General features: G+C 36.2%; 1 protein-coding gene across 1 annotated transcript in view; it reads right to left on the minus strand.

The window, feature by feature from the left end:
* The window catches only part of LOC142358644 (equilibrative nucleoside transporter 3-like), a 502,369-nt gene that overhangs the window by 224,230 nt on the left and 263,312 nt on the right, over positions 1-14,827 (minus strand). The gene's annotated exons all lie outside the window — the stretch shown is intronic.

Here is a 14,827-nt window from a genome sequence, read left to right on the forward strand (position 1 = left end):
GAAATTCTTTATCGTTTTTCGAAAAATAAACCTTTTTTAATAAATTTTTATTATGAAAATAGGAAACATTTAATCTCCCTTACAAACTCGAAACAAATTAATCAAAAAAATGACTCAACATTTTTATGAAACTCACTTTTTTTAATACTCTAATAAAAGAGAGTTTAAGTTGCCCTTCAGAATTTTTAATCAAACTCTGACAACTAAAAATTTCTAATTAAACTCTAATAACCGAGATTTTGAGTTCCCTTTCAGAATTTCTAATCAAGGAGTTTTTCACAGGGTCCAATTGACCTTCGTTTTCTTGGCGCGAGAGTAACATTTGGCGCCTGGGAGTTGTCGAGTGTTGTTTTTGTTGCTAACAAGCGTGAACCGGCCTCTGTTCTGCTTTCAATTTCTGTTGTTGTTTGATGCATGTTTTCAAAAATTGTCTTTGGTGTCGTTGCACCTGACCGGGACGGCATTCTGAAGTCGTTCGCAGACAAATTATGCATCAATTGACTTGCTGTTGGTATTGAACCAAATTTCTATGCAAGTTTCTCCTCTGTAACGGGGAAAACAGAGACGCTGGGCTATTGGGAGTTAAAGTTGCACTAGGATCAGATGATGGCGTTGAAAGGCATCCTGGTGTTGGCGGTGGTGACTCGGGTGAATGTGGAAGGCCCAATAAATCGGCTAGGTCATTACAGGCCTGAGCTACTCCTGGTATTCGCTTTTCGAAAAAGGGCTGGTTTTCGAAATAGGGCACACAGTCACAGTAGTAATTGTATAGAATGGTTCGACTTTCTTTTGGAGCACACCCAAAGACCAACTATTTCGGCCATGAATTTTGATCGAAAACATATGTGCTTCACTGCTTTGTCTATAACATGTTTAGAAACAATCCTCGCAACTGCACATGTTTTAACGAAATTTACCTGAAAATCAGGTGTTTCTGAATAACTTGCGATGAAATTCAGGTCAAAAAGTAGACCACACAAGTGTAACCCAGGCACGCCGCGTGCTTGAGGTGGGGAGCACGATGCTTGTAATTGAAACCACAATTTGGTTCCTTGTTACGACGGAATTACCACACCTAACCCGTATTACCCTATTATCAGACAGTCTGTTTGAAACTCATGGTGTTAGTGACTATAACCAGTGTGTATTTGTGTGCATAAATGTGTGTGTGTGCGTTAGCAAGGCTATGTTGACCCACCAGGAAATTGCTCTTGTTGTTCTAAATATAACTCCGCGATAAGTAAATTATAAAGAAATTACGCGCACCTCTGCAGACATCAATTTATGTAAATCACGTGAAACACCCTTATCAATACGGTTTTGGAATGAGTACTGAACATTTGAATAAGTTAATTTTTCCCTAACAGTTGACTACGTTCTACAACAATAACTTCTAAGCTAATTTGATGCAAATACCTTTCACTGCAAGCAAAGACAAAGAGAACGGTGATTGCTATTTCGATATATCTAAAACAAAAAAGAGGTTGATAAGAGCTACTATCAAAACCTATGAACACACCGGAACGTATGTCTTTTTGAAACTTTTTAAGAGAAAAGACAATGATTATGAATTTGAACAGGGAATATCCCTAACAACAGAGAAATTTGACAAATTGATGAAAAAAAGTAGCAGGATACGAAACTCGGTGCCAGAGTAAAAAGGAAAAAAAGAGAATTCTGTTGCTAAAAAACCTGTCGCTAAAAATCTAAGCTAGTGGAAAAAGAATCTGGATACGAAGCAGCGTCCTCATCTTCGGCTGCTTCCGCAGATTAATCAAAATAGTTGCAGCAATGTTTGAACGATCGCCGGGTTACGTCAAAAATTTTCAGAAGCCGTTCAAATTTTCAATTTGTGATGAAGGACCAGAGTTAACTGGTGTAAAAACTATGCTATGTGTGTTCATTTTGCGCTTTGAAAACTAACCATTACCATGTTAGTTGGATACATCAGACGCGACAAACTCTTCAGACAAATCAAAGTTTCAAAAAGCTATACAATGCCTTGTCGACTTTCCAGATTTTGCTTGCCAAATCTAATACTCTAGAGCTAAATGGTGAACTTCTCAAAAACTTGTTTTGGCGGATGAATACTACAGAAATTTGGAGATAGACTCCCACTCAATTCAGAAACTGTTGCCAAACTTTTCTAACGTAGCTGCTAATCAAAAAGTCTACAACAACAGGAACGTGACGTTGAATGAAGACAATCAACGACGACTACAGCAAGGAAGCAGCTCACAGTCTCAAATCCATCAAAAACCCGTTGCTAAATTGTATTACAAAGTCCATTAACCAACAAACTCAAACTGATAGCTTTGCAAGTGAATCTCTAAAGAGATTTCAAAATGTATTGTCTTGGCCACACTCAGGTGCTTTCTGCCAAATAATGGACATATTTTTGAGCAGATATGGTAATTTGCTTCTTGATTCTGTTGTATTGTTTGTACGTATAGTGTAGGAAGAGAAAATAAAATTTTGAAAAAAATTTTAATTCAACTAAGCATAAATTTAGTAGAATTAGAGCATCAGGTGAAGTGCAAATCGAATAAAATCAATATCAATCATTTTTACTATTTTTGGTTTGTTAGAAATGTAGTGAGAAACATAAATACAAAATAAGCCACATGAAACTGGAGTTTTGTGTTTGCATTGGTTGATTTCTAAGCAATTCATACACGTTTTGAATATCAAGAGCAACAGAGGCCAGTCTGTTGTACAAACATTTGTATAATGTATGAGGTTAGTTTCTGTCCTTGCGGATCAGCGAAAATGTAATTGCCATTCTTCCTACACGAAAGTGTCCAGTGTCTTCCAAATGAATCAGAGCTGGATACATTCACATTAATGAATCTCTTCTGTGATAATTTTAAGGGGAAATTATCCGCTGCAAATACACCACAAAATTTGAACCTAAGAAGTTTTCAAGCGTGAACGAGGATGTTTATTTCATCTTCATCCATTAGTTTGTCAGAATATGATTTTCCAAAACTTTTGCGAGCCGAATCGATAAAATAGTTGCTCATTTTCTCACCAATAATGAAAATTTCTATGTTACTTGGCAAGGCAGCTGAAAACTTGAGTTCAATTGAAATCGAACAATTGGTGAGTTCAGGGTCAAAAAAAATCATGCGACGCCTGCTGAGTGCTAGTTAGATCAAACACTATAATAAAATGGTTTGGGTACTCAGACAATATCATTCAATGACCACTGTCAAAATAGGCTAGTCTGACATTGTGTTGAAATATAAGCGTCATCAGTAGTATTTATTGGACTGTCAGCAACAGGAAGCCCAATTCGGTAAATACAAATCTGTTCCATTTTGAGTTTACAAAAGTGGAAAAGATTGAGCTGTTTTCTTCCTAAAAGTGCTTCATTTGTGTTAAGGCTTATAGCAAGACGTCAAATTGGCACCCTGCTAAAAACATCCTCCTGTTTCAAACTTTGCAAGCCAGTGGAAGCAAGAAACGTTTTAGTTTTGGTCTCCAAATACGAATAGGACGCTGGAATTGATAGTAAATTTTTTTGAATCGCAGAAACCACGTCATCGTTCAACGTCATTTTTCTCACTTACAAATCTCTTTTATAATTTTCACTTTGTAGGATTTTGTAGCATCGATGGAAATTGTGACAAAATCAACTATTGATCGTCGAAAAAAAATGGCAGATTCACATCACTCAAAAGATGTCGATCGCAACTAAGAAACTCTACAGCTGCTTTTCCATAAAATTACCTTTGGCAGATTGTCTAACCAAAGCTTTTTGTCTGTTAACTTCAGCTGCCGGAATGGTCCCAGGATTTTTTTCGTATGAATAACCTTGGCATGTAAACCAATTTGCTTCTCATCTTTATTAAGGGAAATTCAATTTCGATGAAACTTGTGTGAGCATAATATCAATTTGCATTTGAAATTTTCATTCCATTGGCAGATACAGGGTAGTCAGAAAAGAGCAAATGTGAAACATTATTGCAGAAGGAAGGGGCGTCTGTTTTGGTTAAGTCTGATGCAGCTCCAGCGTCACATTTCAAATTGGCTTCAGAGGCTTGCACTATCTTGCATTTGATTTCCAGGAATATTTTTTGTATGTCAATTAAATAATTTCTGTCTCCAGCAACCTCAAAGTCAAGCGTAGGTCCGTTTTGGCTGTACACTGGCCCTTTTTTGACAAAAACTACCATCAAAAAATACAAGAAGCGCTGGTTTTCAAATAAATTCAGGGAACTATGTATTGCCTCTGTTGGTAACATGTTACTGTTCATCTTTAACTCTGGCAAACAAATCCGACCAACTTCTTTTTGGCTGTTTATATTTTGAAATGACTGACTTTCTAATATCAGTACTTTTTCTAGCTTTTGCACCAGAACGTTTAGACCGTCTCCCATTCATTCGGTTTTGTTGTCTCATTCGGAGTGCTAATGAACCTCCTGTTCTCTTTTGTGACTGTATTTGAGATGGTATTTTTCAGCGCCTGATTTGCGACTTTTTTCGCTGCAACATTCACTAACTCTGGTACACTTTGTAGGAAAATTTCTTTTCCTACTCTTTTTGCTGCGGGTAGAATGAATTTTCGTGCAAGTGGTAAGTCAATTTGACCTATGCCACTTGCTAAAGCTTCAGACCGCCTGCTCTTTGTCTATAATGTCCAGAAAAAAAAGGCAACGAAGATGCTTGATTGGTGTAAAACAATTCCATTGTTTTACTCAGCTAATTTTGTGAACTGTAACTTCAATATAACTTTACCAGTCCCTGAAAAGGGGATCAATTGACTTGTTCCGGTACGTAGTGTTATGGAAATTGATTGAATTGTATTTGAAAGTAGTTTTTTTAATCAAAATTTGAAAAAAACTATTCTATGTGTTGGTTCAAGTTCACACACGCTACCGTTTTTCAGAAGTTGTCTTGAATCAATTACACGTAAAAACGGCGCTTCAGCGTCACCAACATACTAATACTTAATAATGTTTGTCTAAATGAATATTAGATGCCTCCCCGCGCACAGATCAGCAGGGAATTCTCCATAATAAGCTTTTGTATCATCGCTCTTCATTTATTTTTTGATGTAGCTGTATTCATTTTGTACCCAATCTGTACACCATGTCCATCTGGATTTCTTGTAAAACCCACAATACTGGGTTTTTGTTCACTAGGAAAAATGATTTCCTCATTTTTACCAAAGAGTATTTCCTGTTTTCCATTACTCTTGATTTAGCGATTTATTCCATCTGTTCGCTTGATAGTAAATAGAAGTTAAGCCACAGTGTCAAAGTTTCCAGTCAAGAAACAGATTTTTTCTCCACTGTAAGGTCGAGAAATGACATTGGCATCAGATGATCAGATGAGACTCTTTGTGAGTCCTCGTAACCTTTAAGACTATATGCTATTAAATATCCATTCACAACATGTTGAATTTTGGTCGGAAAAATAATTTCACTAAGAACTACCCTCCAGTGGCCAGATAGTTGAACTTCATCGTCGAAAAAGTTTCTGAACAAAGCTAGTGTGTTTTGATCAAAGATCTCCATTGAAGCGCTAGAAAAAACAATTACTGTAAACTCGTCTTCGATTGGTTCACTTCCCATTTTTTAGAGGAGACTCCTGTACTAGTTGAAATTCGGGTTGATAGAATTTACACTGGATAACTTTTATGCGCATCAACAAGAGAGTACGCAGGCGGACGCAATGTTGGGATAAAGACGATTTCAAACACCTAGTCAGCAGACGACAGTTTGTAGCCCTTCACGAACGTATCCTCTCTTTTTGCTATACGCACAAAATCACCAAAAAAAAGTTGGGTCTTTGAAAAGTTGCTGTATATGCAGTCAAGGACACAAACTTTGGAACGTCTTTCTTTGTGACTTTGTTCGGGTCGAGTTTTATTGTTCAATTTACTCTAGAATTGATTGTTTTAACAAACGCAACCAATTTGTCTAGAAATGAAAGTCTGTAGAATATAATTTTCAAAGAACGTTTATTTCTTTCCGCAAAAGCAGACTTTTTCTCAGTGAACGTACTGTATAAATGGATTCCACGTTCATTGCAGAGGGCTTTGAAGGCACCTAGGAACTCTGTACCATCATCAATCCAAACTTTTTCAGGTTGTGTATGCTTAATCACCTTTTTGAAGGACTGTGCTGTCTCTGTGTTATATTTCGTTTTCAGTGGCTCAACCCTGGGATAAGTTGACAAACTGTGAACAGCCACTAGAAGATAATTTACACCACGGTTATACTTGGCAAGTTTATCAACATATGCTAGATCTATGGGCCAGATCTCATTTATGTCGTTAACAACAACTTTAAGCCTTGGAAACCTGAGGCGACGTGAACGTCATTTGGTGAAAGATGGTTTCGTTTCCAGATACATTTTAATTTTTTCAATGACAATTTATTCAAGTTTGGCAATCTTTTTGCGCTTCCAATTGACACAGGACCGTTTAAATAGCGCTTGTCAAATTTCCGCACTCCGTCAATAGAAATCCCAGCAGTTTCTACGCGCCTCTTCTCCTGTCTTTTCTTCTTTACTTTCATCGACTTTTGACCTAGGCAGTTTTTTTCCCCTGATTCAGGTTGTTTTCTTTCTTGCATTTTGTTTTGCTTCGGTTGTTTTGATACGCTTTCCTTTTCATGTTTACTCTAAAACTGATCTAAAAGTTTTTTTGCGTGAGTATTATAAACCACGTGGGCTGATATATCAAGTTCACTTCAGACTTTGAAATACTTTGACAAATCAAATTTTTTGTGGGTTGTTGTAAATTGTATAGAGAGCTTGTGACCTCTCTTCCTCGAGGCTCATCGTCAATGTGGAGAATGTTAGTCTTTTCACTAATAGAAACACTATTTGAATTGAAAATTTTATATAGGATAATTGCAGCCTTTTTGGTTTTGTTTTGGCGTCCGTCAGTTGCAATTTTTGAAAATTCTTTGTCAGTAAAAATTTCTTCGCTCCAATCGTCAAAATCAAGCAGACAGTTTTCCATCTGAGAAATGAATTCGAATCCAAAAACGTTAGTGAAAAGAATGTTCATTTTACGCTCTATTGTGCTAAACGTTGGCTGCTCGTGTTGATAGAAGAGGAAATAAACTAAAGTTCGCATAGAAACTTTTTTTCAATAAAATTTGAAATATAAGTTCTTTTTTCCCGGAACAAGACGAATCACAAACAGACAGAAAAAGCCTATCGCTAGTGCATATTATTTTGTTCATAGCTTTGGATTTGGAAGACCGTAGCCTACTGTGCAAGAAAGCAATGAAAACCAAAATGTGGATTCTTCACTATCACGTTTGGAAAACAAAATCTTGGTTAAAGACACTACAATAAGATAAGGTATTTAAGTAAAAAAACGACTTCGGAACGTGATAACCGAGAATTAAAAAACTCCAACTAACGCCTCTCTTAATTTTTGTCATCAAAAATAAAGCTTTCAAACACCCTCCATTAGCGGAGTCTATCTGGTCTTCTTTAACACTCATTTGAAAACAATTTATTCTCATAAAAGAACTAACACTCAGTGTTTTAGTTCAAATTTTTTTTTTGTTAGTCTCTCTTTCAATCCAAAAGACTTCGTAAGTAGTAAATCTAGAGCCTTTGTCGTCTTTTTTTCTAATTGAGTTTATAGTTTGCCTGCATGCCGTAACCTCTTCCATAGCAGACAATAGGCTCTATGATGCCTTCTCTGCCCAACATTTCAATTTCATCAGGGAGATTGTCATCGTCCAGAGGTACCCGAACTGGTGCTGGCCACTTGGGCGTAAGTAAAGGGGTTAGTTTCAGTTTTCTCATTTTCTGTTGTAACATGATACAGTTGAAACTATTCAAGTAATGAAATATGTTTCTTCGGCGTCTCATTTTCCTTAGTGTTGCAGAGAGTCTGTTGTTTTCGCAGAATATTCTGTCCCCGTGATTCCCTTTTGTCTTCTTTTAAAAAAGTGAACATCAACTGATTGTCATTCGTTATGTAACTGCATAGTGTCAAACTTGGAGATAAATTTACTTGAAGAACTGACGGAGCTGCTTTCTCCACTCGACGGCTCATTGTATGGCAGGGAGATCCAACAGAAATACAACTGTGCTTTCTTTTAGCACAATGTTTCCTCTTTTGCTTTTCTGGTAGGTAAAAAGAGTGCACAGCGCAGGTAATATTATCAATTGGGGATTTAAAATCTTAAACATTCGGACGTAGAGGAGTTTTCAAATCTCTTACCTCTTTTTGTTTCTGTGTGATTCTGTTTTCTTTTCCCTTTGTCATAAATTTTCCCTAACGAACACCGAAGTTTAATGGCGACAAAAATTTGTGGTAGAAACCAGTAGGGATAGGTGCCGCTGTTCCTAGACAAACCATGTAAAAATTTAGTAACCCACTTATGAGATCTCCTGTCACTAGCGGAGAATGAGTTGTAGGAAACTGGCGGAAGAAAAAGAATTGCGTCCGAATAATTATTTGAACAAAGCAATCACTCTTTTATTATAAAATCAGTTTTCTTGTAGCGAAAACCTTCAAAATCTAATATCACTATTTCTGTGATTAGATTGTTTTTGAACGTCTTTACAAACAAACAAAAAGCCAATCCCGTGATATGACCCAAATACTCGTTCGTAATTGGACAAGGAAACACATAGGAGTATCCAGGGCCTTTATGACTTTACTCTGCCATAAAAGCCGATGCGTCGTGGTGTATTGCGTGAAGTCGAAGTACTTTGAACGATTGGAAGTAATTGTCAAGCGACGAATTATCAATTCCAATTAGACCACCATACGGTCTCAGCTTCAATTTTGCCTGCAAATCAATATCAGGATCAAAGTATTGACAAGCAGCTAGAAAATACAAAAACCTTTCACCGTACTTTGTATAATTCTTCTATATCTCCAGGTAAATTTCATGAATTTTTTTAGATCATTGGTTGCTATCGTTTTAGCCATCCCTTTCACCAAATATTATTCTGGCAAAATGAATCATCAATATCTTACCTCCTAGGATAGCCTCTCCACTTGAGTTCTCAACCTAAGTATATTCACACAAATACTTCTAGCGAAAATACCACTCTTTTAACATACCACTCTTTATATACACCAACAATAAGCCGCCAGAAATACATGTAACGCAATTACCACTTTCTCAACATAAAAGATCTCCCCTAAGGCATCAGGGATCCCCCTCTGCCGAAAGGATCTCAAAGGATCCCCCCTATCTTTCTGCATATTACTACTGATTTCATTTAAAAAAATTGATAAAATTCAGTGCTTCCAGAAAGAAAAATGATTCTTCTAGAAAAATGAACAGTTGCGTCAAAGTGATTGACTCTGTCTCTTTGACCCATTTTTTAATTTTTTTGTTAATTTGTTTCATCTTCAGCTAACTGTTTGCCACTAAAGATTTATCGTTTCCGTTTTAGCCAAAAGATGTACTCAATTCGAGTTCTCCTTATTCCACTTTCGCACACTAAATAAAGTTCAGGTAAATCGGGAATTATAGTATTCCCAGGTTGAGGTGCCATCCGGAAGTGACCTCTGATCATCCGAAGTTCAACGCACACGGTGTGTTCCCAGACCATAATTACAGGGTCTGGGTTTTGGTTCCGGATGGGAATAGTCTGATCAGGGGTCAATTGCGGATGGGAATGGTATGATCAGAGGTCACTTCCGGATGGGAATGGTATGATCAGAGGTCACTTCGGATGGGAATGGTATGATCAGAGGTCGCTTGCGGATGGGAATAGTATGATCAGGGGTCACTTCCGGATGGGGATGGTATGATCAGAGGTCACTTCCGGATGGGGATGGTATGATCAGAGGTCACTTCCGGATGGGAATGGTATGATCAGAGGTCACTTCCGGATGGGAATTGTATGATCAGAGGTCGCTTCCGGATGGGGATGGTATGATCAGAGGTCACTTCCGGATGGGGATGGTATGATCAGAGGTCACTTCCGGATGGGAATTGTATGATCAGAGGTCGCTTGCGGATGGGAATAGTATGATCAGGGGTCACTTCCGGATGGGAATGGTATGATCATAGGCCCCTTTCGAGCGCACAATAGTATGATCAGAGGTCGCTTCCGGATGGGAATAGTATGATCAGGGGTCACTTGCGGATGGGAATGGTATGATCAAAGGTCGCTTCCGGATGGGAATGGTATGATCATAGGCCCCTTTCGAGCGCACAATAGTATGATCAGAGGTCGCTTCCGGATGGGAATAGAATGATCAGGGGTCTGTTCTGGATGATAACCGTCTGATGCTGGTAACCGTACTGTCGGAAAAAAACTCACGTCCCCACAAATGAGGTGCACAAAATCCCAGCGGGGGGGAAACCGACTAACCGGCGTCTCAACGGGGCAGGGGGGGTGCACCTCAAGCGGGCCCGAGGCCCTCACCTTAGAATAATAGTAAGACTGAAATAGACTTTTTCCTAGGCAAGCTATAGCAAAAATTCTTTTTGTTCTAGACTCTAGGTACACACGGGATACTCCATACCCAGTTTGGTTAGATTTGAACAACTCCTTGACCCGATAAAATTTCTATATTTTTTAAAATCGAATAAGCGAATAACTGGATATTTCCGATTGAAATACGAACTTTTTTCCTGGGCAAGCTATAGCAAAAATTCTTTTTGTTCTAGACTCTAGGTACACACGGAATACTCTATACCGAGTTTGGTTTGATTTGAACAACTCCTTGACCCGATAAAATTTCTATATTTTTGAAAATAGAATAAGCGAATAATAAGCGAATATGTCGATATTTCCGATTGAAATACGAACTTTTTTCCTAGGCAAGCTATAGCCAAAATTCTTTTTGTTCTAGACTCTACTTGCCCATGGTATACTCCATACCCATTTTGGTTAGATTTGAACAACTCCTTGACCCGATAAAATTTCTATATTTTTGAAAATAGAATAGGCGAATAACTGGATATTTCCGATTGCAAAACTAACTTTTTTCCTAGGCAAGCTATAGCAAAAATTCTTTTTGTTCTAGACTCTAGGTACACATGGGATACTCCATAACGAGTTTGGTTTGATTTGAACAACTCCTTGACCCGATAAAATTTCTATATTTTTTAAAATAGAATAAGCGAATAACTGGATATTTCCGATTGAAATACGAACTTTTTTCCTAGGCAAGCTATAGCAAAAATTCTTTTTGTTCTAGACTCTAGGTACACACGGAATACTCTATACCGAGTTTGGTTTGATTTGAACAACTCCTTGACCCGATAAAATTTCTATATTTTTGAAAATCGAATAAGCGAATAACTGGATATTTCCGATTGAAGTACGAACTTTTTTTCTAGGCAAGCTATAGCAAAAATTCTTTTTGTTCTAGACTCTAGGTACACACGGAATACTCTATACCGAGTTTGGTTTGATTTGAACAACTCCTTGACCCGATAAAATTTCTATATTTTTGAAAATCGAATAAGCGAATAACTGGATATTTCCGATTGAAATACGAACTTTTTTCCTAGGCAAGCTATAGCAAAAATTCTTTTTGTTCTAGACTCTAGGTACACACGGAATACTCTATACCGAGTTTGGTTTGATTTGAACAACTCCTTGACCCGATAAAATTTCTATATTTTTGAAAATCGAATAAGCGAATAACTGGATATTTCCGATTGAAATACGAACTTTTTTTCTAGGCAAGCTATAGCAAAAATTCTTTTTGTTCTAGACTCTAGGTACACATGGGATACTCCATAACGAGTTTGGTTTGATTTGAACAACTCCTTGACCCGATAAAATTTCTATATTTTTTAAAATAGAATAAGCGAATAACTGGATATTTCCGATTGAAATACGAACTTTTTTCCTAGGCAAGCTATAGCAACAATTCTTTTTGTTTTACCATCTAGATACCCATGGAAAACTCCATACCGAGTTTGGTTCACTTTGGACAACTCTAAGACCTAATCAAAAAGACCTATTTTTTAAAATTATTTAAAATAAAATAAGCGAATAACTGGATATTTCCGATTGAAATACGAACTTTTTTCTAGGCAAGCTATAGCAAAAATTCTTTTTGTTCTAGACTCTAGGTACACATGGGATACTCCATAACGAGTTTGGTTTGATTTGAACAACTCCTTGACCCGATAAAATTTCTATATTTTTTAAAATAGAATAAGCGAATAACTGGATATTTCCGATTGAAATACGAACTTTTTTCCTAGGCAAGCTATAGCAAAAATTCTTTTTGTTCTAGACTCTAGGTACACACGGAATACTCTATACCGAGTTTGGTTTGATTTGAACAACTCCTTGACCCGATAAAATTTCTATATTTTTGAAAATCGAATAAGCGAATAACTGGATATTTCCGATTGAAATACGAACTTTTTTTCTAGGCAAGCTATAGCAAAAATTCTTTTTGTTCTAGACTCTAGGTACACATGGGATACTCCATAACGAGTTTGGTTTGATTTGAACAACTCCTTGACCCGATAAAATTTCTGTATTTTTTAAAATAGAATAAGCGAATAACTGGATATTTCCGATTGAAATACGAACTTTTTTCCTAGCCAAGCTATAGCAACAATTCTTTTTGTTTTACCATCTAGATACCCATGGAAAACACCATACCGAGTTTGGTTCACTTTGGACAACTCTAAGACCTAATCAAAAAGACCTATTTTTTAAAATTATTTAAAATAAAATAAGCGAATAACTGAATATTTCCGATTGAAATACTAACTTTTTTCCTAGGCAAGCTATAGCAAAAATTCTTTTTGTTCTAGACTCTAGGTACACACGGAATACTCTATACCGAGTTTGGTTTGATTTGAACAACTCCTTGACCCGATAAAATTTCTATATTTTTGAAAATCGAATAAGCGAATAACTGGATATTTCCGATTGAAATACGAACTTTTTTTCTAGGCAAGCTATAGCAAAAATTCTTTTTGTTCTAGACTCTAGGTACACATGGGATACTCCATAACGAGTTTGGTTTGATTTGAACAACTCCTTGACCCGATAAAATTTCTATATTTTTTAAAATAGAATAAGCGAATAACTGGATATTTCCGATTGCAAAACTAACTTTTTTCCTAGGCAAGCTATAGCAACAATTCTTTTTGTTTTACCATCTAGATACCCATGGAAAACTCCATACCGAGTTTGGTTCACTTTGGACAACTCTAAGACCTAATCAAAAAGACCTATTTTTTAAAATTATTTAAAATAAAATAAGCGAATAACTGGATATTTCCGATTGAAATACGAACTTTTTTCCTAGGCAAGCTATAGCAAAATTCTTTTTGTTCTAGACTCTAGGTACACACGGGATACTCTATACCGAGTTTGGTTTGATTTGAACAACTCCTTGACCCGATGAAAAAGACCTATTTTTAAAATTCTTTATTCGAAATAATCGAAAATTTCCGTATGAAAAACTAACTTTTTTCCTAGGCAAGCTATGACAAAAATTCTTTTTGCTTTAGACTCTAGGTACACACGGAATACTCTATGCCGAGTTTGATTCGATCTGAACAACTCCTTGATCCGACGAAATAGACCAATTTTTAAAATTCAATAATCTCAAGTTATTCGAAATAATTGCAAAATTCCGTATGAAAAACTAACTTTTTCCTAGGCAAGCTATACCAAAAATTTCTTCTGTTTTACACTTTAATTAGACCTAAGATACTCCACACCGAGTTTGATTCGATTTGAACAACTCCTTGACCCGATAAAATTTCTATATTTTTGAAAATAGAATAAGCGAATAACTCGATATTTCCGATTGCAAAACTAAATTTTTTCCTAGGCAAGCTATAGCAAAAATTTTTTAAGCTTTACACTCTAATTACACTGGGGATACTCCATACAGAGTTTGGTACAATTTGGACAAGTCCTTGACCCGATGAAAACGGCCTATTTATGAAATTAAATATTCGAAATATTCGAAAACTTCCATATAAAAAGCTAACTTTTTTCCTAGGCAAGTTATTGCAAAAATTCTTTTTTTTTACACTCTAATTAGACAGGGGATAATCCATACCGAGTTTGGTACAATTTGGACAAGTCCTTGACCCAATGAAAACGGCCTATTTTTAAAATTTAATAATCTCAAGTTATTCGAAATAATTGCAAATTTCCGTATGAAATACTAACTTTTTTCCTAGGCAAGCTATAGCGAAAATTCTTTTTGTTTTAGATACATACATACCTACATACATACACATACATATACATACATACATACATACATACATACAGACAAAAAGAAACCATTGTTAAGTTTTCTAACATCTGCAGAACAGCTTAAAAAAATTGTATAGAAATTGTCTAAATTGTATACAAAATTGTATATGTTTATGTTATGTAACTCGAATGTAAAAAAACTTTATCGATAAGTTTCAAATTTCAGACTAAATCTTTAGGAAAACTATAGTAATTAATGTAAACAAATTCGAATGCTTTATATGAACATCAAAAACCGTACAAAAATTAAGAAAAAGGCTATAACAAATGCAAGCAGTCAAAGTCAACCTTTTTCAAGCGGATGAATTAATTGTGCTAGTAATGTTTCAACATTGTAATCATATACACTGTATTTTTGAACTGAAAATGAAACAATTTGCTCTTTATAGCATTTATAGGAATTTCAATGGTCTCCTTCGGGTCACCAACAACAAATCCGAATGGAAGATCTGTCTCAAAATTAGTTTTCACCAATTTAATTCTCCTGACTATCTCAAATTTCTGAAGAACGCAATGTGTTGAGCTGTCTTTTTTGTAAAAGAAAAGTATTTCGCCAATAAAAACATCTCCCAATTTGGCAGCAACGTAGTTGTCGGCATCTGAGCCGCGACCATATGATGCGGAA

The sequence above is a fragment of the Convolutriloba macropyga genome, chromosome 2, assembly GCF_964194025.1.
Source record: "Convolutriloba macropyga chromosome 2, txConMacr16.3, whole genome shotgun sequence".
NCBI lineage: Eukaryota > Metazoa > Xenacoelomorpha > Acoela > Convolutidae > Convolutriloba > Convolutriloba macropyga.